The 14,093-nt window shown below is 46.4% G+C and overlaps 1 long non-coding RNA gene across 1 annotated transcript in view; it reads left to right on the top strand.

Moving 5' to 3' along the window:
• Positions 1-6,501: 6,501 nt before the first annotated feature.
• LOC308425284 overlaps positions 6,502-14,093 on the top strand; it is a 70,039-nt gene continuing 62,447 nt past the window's right edge. Inside the window, exon 1 of the long non-coding RNA XR_013975148.1 lies at positions 6,502-6,642. This is a non-coding gene — a long non-coding RNA (uncharacterized lncRNA). The remainder of the gene's footprint in view (positions 6,643-14,093) is intronic.

The raw sequence follows: 14,093 nt of genomic DNA, 5'->3' as shown, positions 1-14,093 counted from the left end.
AAATAATACCAACTGACTACAATCTTTCTTCCTAGGATTTGATGAGTTCTTGCCACAGCAGCATGCAACTCTTCTGTAAGCTAATTTTAGCAGTAGTTTGAAGTTAAAATTAACTTATACTATATAGACTATGTCTACTTAATATTGAGCTAATTCCACTAGCCTGGTGCACTTAACCTAGGTCTCCCTGGAAACAGCCTAAGCACAGAACTTCTGTACAGTTACATATTTTACATATATGACTCTGAGGAGCAGGAATACAGAACAGGGAAGGAGGGAGACCCAGTAGTAGGGTGTCTTCTTGGAGAGGACAGCACTAAGGACAGAGCCCTACAATGGCATGAATCTCTGAGGGAGCCTGGGAAATACATCTGCACCATGGAGAAAAATGGGGAGCACTTGCCTATCATCTCCCATTCACAAAGACAACAGGAGGGCATCTGTTCCCCACATTCTCAGTTCACACAGGCATCAGTCACACAGAGATCCTGTCTCTTGGATGGAGAACAGGCAGATACACACTACAGACCCAAATGAGGCCTTCAGGCTGCACCTCCACAAGATGCCGCTTGAACCCAGTCCTTGGAGCTGCTGAGGGCAGACAGCATTGGGCTGGGGCTGCACAAGACATACACAGTGCTGATGAAGACTTTGTCACAGTCATCTGTGCTTCCAGTATGAATGGATCAGGTCCACAGCTCAGCTGTTACTGGACAGCATGGCAGGTTACAAGCCTCTAGCCCAGGGTAATACAGAGCAGCACATCTAGAAGATTCACCCAGTTTCCAGTCCCCTCAAACCAGGTGCTGAGTGGGTTCCTGATGGCCTGCCTTCTCAGGAGCCCCGGGTTGTGAACTGCAATCCTGCCCACCATGTCTGCCATGGGTGAACAGTTCCTGCCCTGGCTTTTATTCTTGGTGTCTGGTTCCAGTCATTCATGATCTCCTACAGCAGACACTACTGCCTGAATGCCTTGTGTGCTGTGTGGAGAGGGGGCAACAGCCCAAGTCCCTTCTGAGAACCCTCCCCTCTGCACAGGCTGAACAATAGAGCCTGTTTCCATGACTTCAGGGGGACTGTTCAGAGAGAGGCGTGTGAGTGATGAGGATCTGTGGTCACTGAAGCTGTCAAATACATAGATGCAAGGAACAAGAAATGATGAAGAAAGACATCTTGAAAAACCAACATCATAGTGGTGCATATCTGATATGCCAATATTTAAGATATTGAGACAAGATAGATTAATCTGATGCTTTCCTCTGGTCTCCACAGGCAACACATATATATGTGGTATGTATACATACATACAGACAGACAACCATATATATGTATATATACACATGCACATACAGTTTTTTTTATGCGAGGCAGTGTCCTGGATATCCTGGAATTTACTCCGTAGACCATGCTGGCCTTGAACTCACAGATATCGCCTGTGTCTGCCTCCCTAGTGCTGGGATTAAAGGTATGAGCCACTATGCCCCCCCAAAAAAATAAAATTTAACAGTGTAACATTTAAAACATAAATATTTCATCTAAAAGTGCTTGGTGAAGCTGGCTCAGTGTTTAAGAGCATTGACTGTTCTTCTAGAGGTGCTGAGTTCAAATCCCAGTAACCACATGGTGGTTCACAACCACCTGTAATGGGATCTGATGCCTTCTGGTGTGTATGAAGACAGCTAGTGTATAATACACATAAAATAAATTAATAAATCTTAAAATGCTTAGCAATAACAAGTTTGTGTTGACAGTAACAACACTACTCTTCCCTTCTGAACGTAATGGCTGACTCCAATGTAATTAGTTCACCATAGCAAGCAGTTCTCTTCTTGTACCTTTATATAAGTTCTAGGAATCAATTTCAGGTACCCAGGCTTTCACAAGCAAGAGCCTTTACCCACAGAGCTGCCTCATTAGCCCTTGGCAAGAATTTTAATAATTTATTCCTTAATGAAAAAAAAATGCTTGCATGTTTTATAGATTGAAGCCAGAACCTTAAGCATGCTGAGCCAGGGACTGTGCCCCAACACCAATAAAATAGATCCATGTATGCATGCATACATATACATACATACTTTATATTAAAATATATGTTTTAAATATTTTTAATCTTACTTTTCAGTCCAAGATTCCTAATAGGACCTAGAGTCCCTGAACATGTGACATCTTGGTGAGCTAGTGTTTCTGCTCAGGTAGTCAGGGCTCCTGAGTGTTCAAGAGCTGTCTATACAGGTGACCCTGTCACTCAGTCAAGCTGCTGGCAATTAATCTCAAGACTGGGCCACCCTCCAGCTCTCCCAAGGCACCTTGCCCAGAAGGCTGGACCTGGGACGAGAATGCCTTTGGTGTGCTAGGTAGTTTTCACTCCAAAATGGTACCGATTCTTCTCTCTGTGACTGAAGCAAAGGTAAGATCATCTGCCAGACAACATTTTTAAGACTGGCATTATTTTATTCACACTTGCCAATTCCAGTATAATTTACAATTCCTATCTTTAGGATGATTTTACTTTAGGCTTCTTGATACCTTTTAAGAGCCAGTTGTTTTTTTAGAGAGAGAAAGAACTCCAGCACTGAGCTTTACTCAGAGGTTGGGGCAGGAGTGGTGGTGTAAATCCCTGGAGCAAGACTTTATATACCAGACACCCACGAGAAGATATGGCTTATAACTTGGTATTGAGCACAACTTCATCATAAAAGTAGAGAAGTTGAGACATGGTGGTTCTTCGCCCATCTGGTACCTCCACTTACATTGTGCAGAACTGAAGGTCTCCAAAATCCTTCCAGGGCTCCAGTCAGTGTCAGGCCGTTGTTGTCTGTATGGGTTCCCCCTCAACCAGCTGGGAGACAGAAGGAAGAGTGTGGTGTTTGCTGGGGAGAGTGGGAAGCATAAGGAGGAAGAGGCACACAAGCTGACTGGGGAAGACTGAGGTCTGGACACAGGTCTGATGCTGAGAACGGAGGCTGGGAACGAAGGAAGCTGAACTGCAAAGGTTGCAGGCAGCAGGGCAGAAGCCTGGGGTAGGCTGGCAGGAAGCTGAGGATTGAGATTTGCTGGTCAGGAAGCCCACCTGCTAGGTGATCCTATGGCATTTAGATCTTCTAATTCTTTCATGTGCATGTGTGTGAGCACATGTGCCAGGGCCTGTATGTACAAGCCAGAAGATGAGTCACTTCTCTTCCTTCCATTACATGGGCCTTGGGGATCAAACTCATGTCATCAGGCTTGGCAGCAAGGGCCCTGCTCTACTGAGCCATCTCACTGGGCTCACAGCATTTGGGATGGTCATTCTAGATTTGACTGACTGGTCTCATTTCCTCACAAAGTATGATCCCTGAAGGCCAAAACCACATTTATTTCTGTTTGTTGTTCAATCATCAGCATTGGCAAAATGGCTGCATTTTGTTGTTTTTGTTGTTGTTGCTACCTGGTGTTTAGAGTGTTGGTTTTGTTTCAGTTTTGTATTTTCTTTTAATTATTACACACCGAAGGCACATGTGTGGAGGATGCCTTTCAGGAGTCATGTTATCCTCTCCTTCCAACACATGGACCCCAGAGATTAAACTGCTGTGCCACCCCACTAGCCTGCTACCTAGTATTTATTGAATGAAGTATATGAAAGATGAAACTTGGCATTCTCCTTTTGTATAACAGTTCTAATCAGTGCTGAAACACTGAAAATCTGGTGACTTTTTTTGGTCCCACAGCTAAGATCCAAATATAGACCTTAAGGTTCCAACTCATGTTGTTTCCTAGTCAGGTGTACTGTATATAAAAAGAAACCAGGGAGCTAAGTAGATGGTCCCAATACCAAGTTCTTACTGCATAACCATGGGGACCTGACTACCATCCCCAGCAGCTATGTAAAAGCCAACGCTTGGGAGGCAGACACAGGGGGATTCCTGGGGCTTGCTGGCCAGCCAGTCCAGCTGCCTCTGCAGGATACAGGTTCATGGAGAGACCCTGTCTCAAAAATTAAGGTACACAGTGATTGAGGAAGACATTTGATGATAACCTCTGACCTCCACACTCAAATACACTCACATTTACAAAACCGGGCTCTGGCTTTACCCTTGGGAATCCTGTCCTCTCTCTTCATGACTGTTCTAGCCTAGTTTCTCTTGCTGTAATGAAACACTGGTCAAAATCAACTAGGGAAGAGTTCATTACAGCTTACAGCCCATCACTGAGGGATGTCGAGGAAGAACCTGGAGTCAGAAACTCACAGGCCATAGAGAAATGCTGGCTTGCTACCCCATGGCTTGCTCAGCTTGTTTTAAATAAAACCCAGGACCACCGCCAGGGTTGTGATCTGGTCCCTCCCACATCAGTCTTCAGTCAAGAAAATGGCCCTTTCCTCAAACATGTCTACAGACCAATCTGATGGAGGCAATTCTTCAGTTGAGGGTCCTCTTGCCAGGTGACTCTAGTTTCTGTTTAGTTGAGAGAAACTGAGCAGCATTCTGACTAAACCTCCCCCAGATGTTGTTTATACAAAAGTAGCCAGAGCTCCATTCTTCTCCCGTGAGTCAGAGCTGCCCCTTCAGGAGGCAGTGGCCTGCAGGGCTTGTCTTGGATTCTAATGCTTTCCATTTTCTTCACACTGCAGACAGAACAAACCTCCTGCAGGAGAGATGTGAGCTGCTGTCTCCGTAACACCACCATTGGGGCTGCCTTGCTTTCCCTCCAGCTCCCCGGCAAACACTGAAATCTCTTGTGTAGGGTGTAGACCGAGGCCTCCAGCCTGAAGGACACATGCAAAGTACAGAAACGAACAGCAAGTGACTCTGTCATTACGTGGTTCACTTGGGTTTTCACTCCAGATTTTGGACTGATTTCTCTGGACTCTGTAATAAAAATTGTTTCATATCTGTTCTCTCCCCCGCCCCCAGCTAACTGTATTTGTCATGATCATGTGTTCTGGGCCTGTGCTAAACAGAGCTTAAAGCATTTGGGCAAACTCTGTGGCACGTCTGCCTTTGCAAAAAATACTCCAAACATACATAACTATAGCAGCTGATTGTGGAGTTTGGCGCTAGAAGCCTTTCTCCAAGACTTCCTCCAAAGTGTGTCCCGAGTGTCTGTGTGAAGTTCAAACTTAAAACTATCTTGTCATCATGGAGACACCTCCAACCTTGCCAACTATTGTCTGTCCATTGTCCTTAAGGCCCCACCTAAAGGCTCACAGAAAACAGAATGCCAAGTATTTTCTTCACTGATGGTTGTCTTTCCTGCCAGAAACCTAGAAGTAAGTGTCTGTCATCCTTATCCTACTGGGGAAGAATCTAAGGGTAGCTAAATACTGTGTCTCAAATCACAATCGGCCAGAGACAAGATTAGGGCCTGGCCACTAAGTATTGATGAACATAGACCAAGACTCTAAACTTCAAGCCTCCATTTCCTGTTTTTTAATTTATTTCCTCCTTGTTATAAGATCAGGGCCTAATCCCAGGCAGTGAGGTAGGTACCACTTAGACCATGGAATCCAAACCTTAGACGTGGCATTTTCTGTTTTTTTGGTTGTTTGTTTTTTATGATCACATGAAGGTTCTCCCATTTCATCCAAGTGCTTTTATATGTGTGTGTACAAGCTTCTGCCACGTGTATGTATGATCAGAGGTTAACTGGTGGCAACTGGTTCTCTTCTTCCCCCTTGTGGAGCTAAATGATTAAACGCAGATCCTACAGCTTGGCGGCAGGTACTTTACCCTGCTGAATCATTTTGCCAGCCCTGGACTCTTTAGATTTAGGTCGTTTGGCTGGCCAGCATACCCAGAGACTCTCCTGTCTCTGCCTCCCTGACGCTGAGAACGCAGGTGAGCTGCTTGTCCAGCCTTTTGTGCGGTTTTGGAGACTGAGCTCTGGTTCTCAGGCTTGCAGCAAACACTTCACTAAGTCATCTTCCCGTCCTCTCGCTGATTTGTTAAATGTCTTACTGCATGTTTAGTTACTACATATCTAGTCTACTGCATGTCTACTACATGAAGAGCCTAGTACTAGCCCTTATCTGTGGCAACAAGAAATTTTAAAAACACTTTGTTACACAGGCAACCTATGGGTCCCGACAACCCTCTGTTTCCGAAAATATTCACATTACAATTCATAACAGTAGCAAAATCAGTTATGAAGTAGCAACAAAATCTTATGGTGGGGAGGTAGTCACCACAATATGAACTTCATTAAAGAGTCGCAGCATTTAATATAGGTTGAGATTCTCCCCACTAAGGGCAACTCCGTTCCAGTCACCCAGGGCAATACCCAGCCGCCCAGTCCAAACCGCTGCCACTGGTCTATTCCAGCCCAGAGCACAGACACTTGAGTTACCAGTGGTCAGCCGGGTGACCTTGGTTCCTGCGTGGGCCGGTGTTCCCTGGGCTTCACAGCAGCGCCGCTGGCCGTGCGCTGTGAATGCGGGCTGGTGTGCGCGCGCACTGTCCCGCCAGCTCACAACTCCCCCACCCCCGGGGGGGGGGGGGTTGTGTTCGCTCAGGGTGCGCTCGGGCCAGTCCCGCCTCTCCTAGTTTTCGCTTTCGCTTTTTATAGTTTCTCTAAAGAGAAACAAAGCGGCGGCCACGACGGGTGATGGGGTCGGAGGTGAGGGGAGCGGAGCCCGGCAACCTGGACCCCGCGCCCACAGAATAGGTAAGCCAGCCCGGGCCGCTCGAGGGCTCCTCCTTGCGGAGCTGTCCCCATGCTCCGGATCCACACGGGTCACAGGGACGCCTGGCACGGGGCGGGGAGGGTCCTAAGCGTGGCATGGCAGGGGTCCGAGTGGCTCAGAACCACCAGGCCAGGCTGGAGGATCTGGGAAGCCTCCGACCAGAGCCTCCGGAGGTGCTTTAGCCACCTGAGCCCATGTTTTGTTTGTTGCGCGTGTGCGTCCACGCGTGCACGCGCGTACACACACAGCACAACACACACACACACACCTCCCTCCCTCTGTCCCTTTCTCTAGCCGCCCTCTCCTGCCCTCTGTCTCTCTCCTACCCTCTCCACATTTCTCTAAAAACTCTCGGTAATGTTTTGGCTATCTGAACCCATGTTGTCTTTTGCAGCCGCCCCCCCCCCACACACACACACACTCATCATTCTGTAAAATTCCTCACAGAGGATGCATCGGAATACAGAACCCATTGTTCCACTTGAGTTTACAGGGAACTCATAACCTACGCTCCAGCCTTACCCGTCAGCCTTAGCCATCAGCTGCCAAGGTTTGTGCACCTGTCCTATCTTCTGAGTGTTACAAGACTGCTTAGCTTTTTTTTTTCTTAAGATTTGTGTATTTTATATATATGAGTGCGCTGCCATTGTCTTCAGACACACCAGAAGAGGGCATGGGATCCCATCACAGATGGTTGTGAGCCACCATGTGGTTGCTGGGATTGTGGGACCTCTGGAAGAGCAGTCAGTGCTCTTAACCGCTGAACGGTCCCTCCAGCCTGCTTATCTTTCTTGACCCATAGGCATGAAGCCTAGGCCAGAACAAAGACCTCTTCCAGTATCTTTCCCCTACATGAAGTCTCCATAAAGTCATTTCCACCTAACCTCAGGGATCTGATTCTAGGTCCACAGCTAAAACAAAACGATCTGAAGTTTATAAACAGAGTCTGAACTTGAGAAAGATGTCTACAAGGCGTCCTCAGTTAACAGAACTCTGGATCTTCCCTTCGTCCTAAGAGAATTGCTTTTAGCACTTTCTGCTTAATACGCCAGAAAAATTAGGTTTTCATCTCTCATTTTGTGGCTTGCTTTCACAAGCTATTCCTTTTCTCTAGGGCTCCTTTCTTTCCCTCTGAGCCAAACTGAAGCAGCAACCATGATAAATACCCCACCCCCCAATATTGCTTCTAATAAAAATTAGCAAAGTTCATCACAGTGTTTACACCATCTGGATTTGGACTGCTGTGTGGTGGGGGTGGGGCAAAGCGGCCCTCCTAATTCTGTCTCCAAACACTTTTGGTTTTGTTTTTGCTTGTGGACAAAACTTTATCAAATGCTCATTCTGTGTTGAGCAAGGTTATCTTGCGATCACCTCTTCCTGCCAATTTATAACAGCGTTAAAGTGAGCAGCGTTTCCTGCCTTCTGTACTCAAACACAGCTCGTCTAGGATAAAGATCTGCTCTTTATAGTTGATAGAACACTCTAGTGACCTGAAAATGTGGGAAAGAGACTTTAAAATCATATAGGTTAATGTCTATGTTAAAAGGGGATTTACTGTCATGGCTTACGTGTGGGTCCAGGTAACCCAACAATGGCTGTCTCCTGAATGGAAAGCTAAGAATCCAGCTCAAGCTGTTCAGTCCATGAGTCTGGCTGTCTTTGCTGTCCCAATCTAGTGAAATCCCAGAGGATGCCTATCGGCTGCTAGTCTTCTGTCTGTGTTGGAATCCTGAAGAAGTGGATTCTAACAGCAGGGGAGGAATGCCTCAACAGAAGTGACCAGCTGCCCAGGGAGAGTGAGGGCCAGCAGGCCTGCAAAGCTTCCTTCTTCCCTGTCCTTTTATGTGGGCATTCACAGAAGGTGTGGCCCAGATTTAGGGTGAGCCTTCTCACCTCAAATAAAACAATCAAGAAAAGACTCACAGGTGTGCCCAGCTGCTTGGGTTTTAGCTGATTCCAGATATGGTCAAGTTAACAACAGTCATTCGGGTAACAGTTCTGTAACTTTAACAGTGTCACTTGTGTCTCTCATGTCATCCTTTTCTGTTTAGACCTTTATTTTTAAATAATTCTGTATGTGTATTTGGGGGCAATGCATGTGTATGACCTGGCACACTTATGAAGGTAAGAGAAAAACGTTAACAGTTGATATTCTATCATGGGACCTTGGATGGAAGCCATGTCATCAGCTTGATGGCAAGCACCCTTGCCTGATGAACCTTCTCTCTGCCTCACTAAACCTCCTCTGCTTATTTAATTGGAGTTTTGCTTTGTTTTTAGTTTTCTGAAACAGGATCTCACTATGTAGCCCTAGCCATCCTAGAACTCACTCTGTAGATCAGGCTGGCCTCACACTCACAGAGATCTGCCTGCCTGTGGTCCAGCACTTGGGAGTGCTGGGATTAGAGGTGCACATCACCACACCTGGCCTATAAGCCTCTTTGAAAAGGAAATTCTTCTCCTGGGTAGCCTCTATCGGTCAGCTTTGACCACACTGACACAGGTTTTGCACCTTGTAATGGATTTAAAAGGCGCATGTTTGTGGGACAGGAAAGGTCACTCCTGCTCCTGTGAAGCACTTACTGGAGGCAAACAAGATTACAATGTTGGCTCTTTTCTTCTGGACCATTTTCAGTCTCTTACAAACATCTTTCTACAGCTTTCCAAATTATGTAAGTCATAGGCCTCTGTATTGGGGCATGCATAAGCACACACAGACACACACACACACACACACACACACACCTCCGCTTAAATGGAATGCGCTAACTTATCCAGTTTCCTTTTTAAAAAATATTTATTGATTTATATCTATCTCCAGACACACCAAAAGAGGACATTGGATCCCATTACAGATGATTGTGAGCCACCATGTGGTTGCTGGGATTTGAACTCAGGACCTCTGGAAGAGCAGTCAGTGCTACTAACCTCTAAGCCAGCTCTCCAACCCTTTCCTAACCTTTTTTTTGATTAAAGATTAAAAAGTTTTATGAGGGCCATCATTCAGTTCTTACATATACATTTCATTTTAATGGTTGTGTACATGCCTGAGTGTTTGCACACCATGTATATGCAGGAACCACATGGAGGTCAGAGGAGGGCATCAGATCTCAAGGACTGGAGTTATAGACGCTGTGAGCTGCCATGTGGGTGTTGGGTCTCACACCCAAGTCTTGTGCAAGAACAGCAGCACTCTTAACCATTGAGCCATCCCTCCAGTGCCTGTCCTTCAGTTCTTAAAACATATTTTCCTGTCAGTGGCAAAAATTAATAAGAATCTGTTACTTTCCTTTAAACATGAAAACTTTTAACATTTTAATTGTCAAACATTTACTTGTGTGTGTGTGTGTGTGTGTGTGTGTGTACATGTGTGTATGTACACGTATGTATGAAAGTATAACATGGGGAAGCCAGTTTCTCGACTTCCACCATGTGGGTCCCTGGAATTGAACTGAGTCCTCTGGCTGCCCCCCCCACCCCCGCCAATACCTTCAGAGCATGTTTTTACTGTTCTTTCCCAACTTTCTCCAACATTCCTACAGATAGTATCTGCCCAGAAGAATTATCTGGAAGCTTCCCATGTAATTAAGTTCTTCTTTCTTTGTTTTAAAAATCCACATTTTTTTTCTACCTTAGAGATTTTAACCATTTCATTCATTGTGACTTCTTCATGAAACTGTATGCAGAAGTGGAGGGCACTCAGACACGTTTCTTTAGAGTTTTCCCTGGCTCACTGAAAATGCACAGTGAAGTTTATCTGCAGAGGAATGCTTCTCAGAGCCTCACATTTCTCCAAAGAATACTTTGGAGTCCCTGCTCTTCTGATCCTCAGCTGACCTTTCCTGGCACAAAGACCTTCTGGAATATTTGCAAAAGCTGAAGTCACTTCCTCATGTTTTGGAGAGTTTACTTTAGCTCAGTTAAACCAAATGCTCTATTGCTCTGTGTAAACTTCCTGGTAACTGAAGGTTCCTATAATAACCCTGTCCGAGAATCAGAGACTGGCTAGAGGAATATGAAAATTGAAGCTGCTGAGGACCATCGATGTAGCTCAGTTGGCAGACTACTTACCCAGCCTGTGCAAGAACCCTGGTGTTCCATCAAACCCCAGGGGTTAGGAGCGGGGTGCTGCGGCCATGGCTCGCCACTTAGAGTACATGCTGTGCAATCATGAGCATTGGAGCTGAAATCCCAGCACCCACACAACATGAGGTGTCCCACACCTACTTGATACTTAGCTTTGAAGGTACTAGAGACAGAAAGATCCCAAGGTTTGCTGCTTTGTAGCCTGAGAAAAATCACCAGCCCCAGGTTTAGGCAGATACCCTGCCTCAAAGGAATAGACAGAAAGTGATAAAGGGGGACCCCCTAATACCTTCTTCTGGCCTCTACATGCACCCCATCACATGAATATGCACATACAGAGCTAGAAAAATCTTAAAAGTAAAAAGTGTGGTAGCAAACCCCTGTAATCCCCAAGCTTGGGAGGTAGGAACAGAAGATCAGAAATTCGAGGTCATCCTTGCATACTTGACTTTGAAGTTAAGGACAATGGCTGCTCTTCCAGAGGTCCCAGGTTCAATTCCCAGCACCCACATGGTGGGTAAGAGCCATCCGTAGCACTAGTTCCAGGGGATCAGTGACCTTTTTCAGTCTCCACAGGCACTGCATATGTGCCTACATGTAGGCAAACACACAGACATAAAATTTAAAAACAATCAACAAGATAAACATTGTTTGAGGGATTGCTCAGTGGTTAAGAACGCTGGCTGCTATTCAGAGGACCCAGGGTCAATTCCCAGAACCCACATGGTGGTTCACAATCCGTAACTCCAGTTCCAGGGGCTCTAGTTTTGTTTTCTGGCCTCCACCTGCATCAGGCATACACATAAATGTAAACAAACCATTTATATGTATTAACACACACAGAGTTAACACTCCCCTGCCGTATGTCTGCCAGATTTGCCTTTGTAGGCAGGCCTAGATCTTTCTATGCTCTTAGAATACAGTTAGACTCCTGTGGCTCTGCATGCAGCAAGGGGCTGGGGTGGGGCACACTGCAGGGAAGTGTCTTCCTAATCACCTCCCAGCCTTTTCAGGGCACTGGCTCCGGCTTTTCACTGAAGCTAAGACTGCTGTCTAACACACAGCCTGGAAATATCCTGCTGCTGTCATCCAAGTCTTAGGACCCGAGTTCAATCCCACATAACACAGAGAAGCAAATCTCACAAGTTGTCCTCTGTCATCTGCTCATGTACAAATACACACACAAACACACACATACACACACACACACACACATACACACACACACACACACACACACCAATTCAGTGGCTTAAAATAACACATTTTTTATTTATTGGAAGTTGGAAGTCCTAAAACGGAACGTTTAGCAGTATCACATTCTTTCAGGAAGCTCTAAAGAGGAACTGTGGTTATTAGGCTCACCTGGATGCCCTCTGCTTCTCAAGACCCTCACTTACACGTACAGCAGCCCCTTGCCTGTGTGCAGGAGCAGATGCAGCCTCAGGGATGCAGACAGCCACATCTTTGGAAGGATTGCCTTTCTCCTTACCAACTAGCGTAATCTTTTGAAAACACACATCTGAGCTCATTACTCCCCTGCTCAGAACCCTGAGCGTTGCTGTGGTTCACAGAGGATAAGGCTGTTTGGCATCAAGTGCACCGAGAAGTCTGCCACGCCCCTTACTTATCGTCGCCCCGTCTCCATACAACTTCCTGTTTGTGACCTAGCCTGCACACAAAGCAAGCTTCCTAAGGGGTGCTGCATCATACTGCAGGAGCCTCCATCTCTACCCTGCAGGAGCCTCCATCTCATTGCAGGAGCCTCCATCTCTACCCTGGGATGCTCTCACTGCAGGAGCCTCCATCTCTACCCCAGGATGCTCTCACTGCAGGAGCCTCCATCTCTACCCCAGGATGCTCTCACTGCAGGAGCCTCCATCTCTACCCTGGGATGCTCTCACTGCAGGAGCCTCCATCTCTACCCCAGGATGCTCTCACTGCAGGAGCTTCCATCTCTACCCCAGGATGCTCTGACTGCAGGAGCCTCCATCTCTACCCCAGGATGCTCTCACTGCAGGAGCCTCCATCTCTACCCCAGGATGCTCTCACTGCAGGAGCCTCCATCTCTACCCCGGGATGCTCTCACTGCACAGCTGTGGATTTATTCAGATGATAATTAGGAGAGTAGCAAATATTCCTGTGTTGATACTCTAGGCATTAGGGACCACAATTGATTAATTACATGTTCTCCTATGTAAAGATCCCATAGGGGCTAAGACCGTGTCTAATTCTTGCTCAGGACTGTATCCCTAGCAAGGTACCTGACATGCAGTTGCAAGCAGAAACCGACATAGTCAGGGAGCTCTTGAAGACAAAGGAATACATGAGTGGATATTTGTCTTTGTTTTCTACCTCCTATACTTTGCTTTTGCCCAGCATATGTGTGTGTGAATGTGGACGTGTGTGTGTGTGTGTGTGTGTGTGTGTGTGTGTGTGTGTAGTGTGTACTCACGTAGACATGTTTGTGTGTACGCATGCATATAAAAGTCATGCTGAATGTATGAAGGTCAGAAGACAGTCTCAGTCGATGGGCCTCACCTTCCACTTTGCTGGAAGCAGGGTCTGTGTTGTTTGGTCTCTGTGCTGTGCACTCCTGGCTAGGTGGCCTGTGAGCTTCTGATGATTCTCCATCTCCTGTTTCCCCCATAGGAGTATTTGGAATATAGGTGCATGCACTACTGCGCCTGGCTTCACATGAGTTCTGGGGAATCGAACTCAGGTCTTGCTGCCTGCTTGCTTGTGTGCAGGTACTTGCCCACTGAGCCATTCTGCAAATGCTGAGCCTGCTTAGCATTTATCGTCTTTCCTGTGTCACCCCCAGTAGTATCGTGGAAGCCCTGAGAGGAGGAATTTGTCTTGTGTGTATTCAGTTCCCACCCCAAACACCAGGGCAGTGCTGTATTTGTGAAGATGTGGGAATGACATCCAGAATGCTCAGCATCTCCAGGTGTTTGTTGTTCAAAAACCTCTTTGAAGTCAGGTGATAACCCCAGTTCTTCATCTTAATTGTCCAGCCTAATTTTGACAGCAGGCTGATTGGCAGAGACCTTTAAAAACGAGGGAAAACCAAGCCTATGGAATAACCCTGTGTGAGGGTTAGCTGCTGTCATTAAGAAATGGTTGTGGGTTTGGGTGTGTTAATTCCAGCTCATGGAGAGCAAAAGCAGGTAGATCTCTGTAAATTGGAGACCAGCCTAGTCTATACGGTGAGTTCTGTGGTAGCCCAGGCTATGTAGAGAGACTATCTTGGAGGGGGTCAGTGGGGGAGGGAAAGAAAAGGAAAGAAAGAAAAACTTGTCAGGACTAGCAAGCTTGCTCAGTAGGGTAAAGGCACTTCTTTTCT

The sequence above is a fragment of the Micromys minutus genome (genome assembly GCF_963924665.1).
Source record: "Micromys minutus genome assembly, chromosome: 10".
Classification (NCBI taxonomy): domain Eukaryota; kingdom Metazoa; phylum Chordata; class Mammalia; order Rodentia; family Muridae; genus Micromys; species Micromys minutus.
Note: the sequence above shows the minus strand (reverse complement) of the source record. Positions and strands in the feature narration are given on the sequence as shown.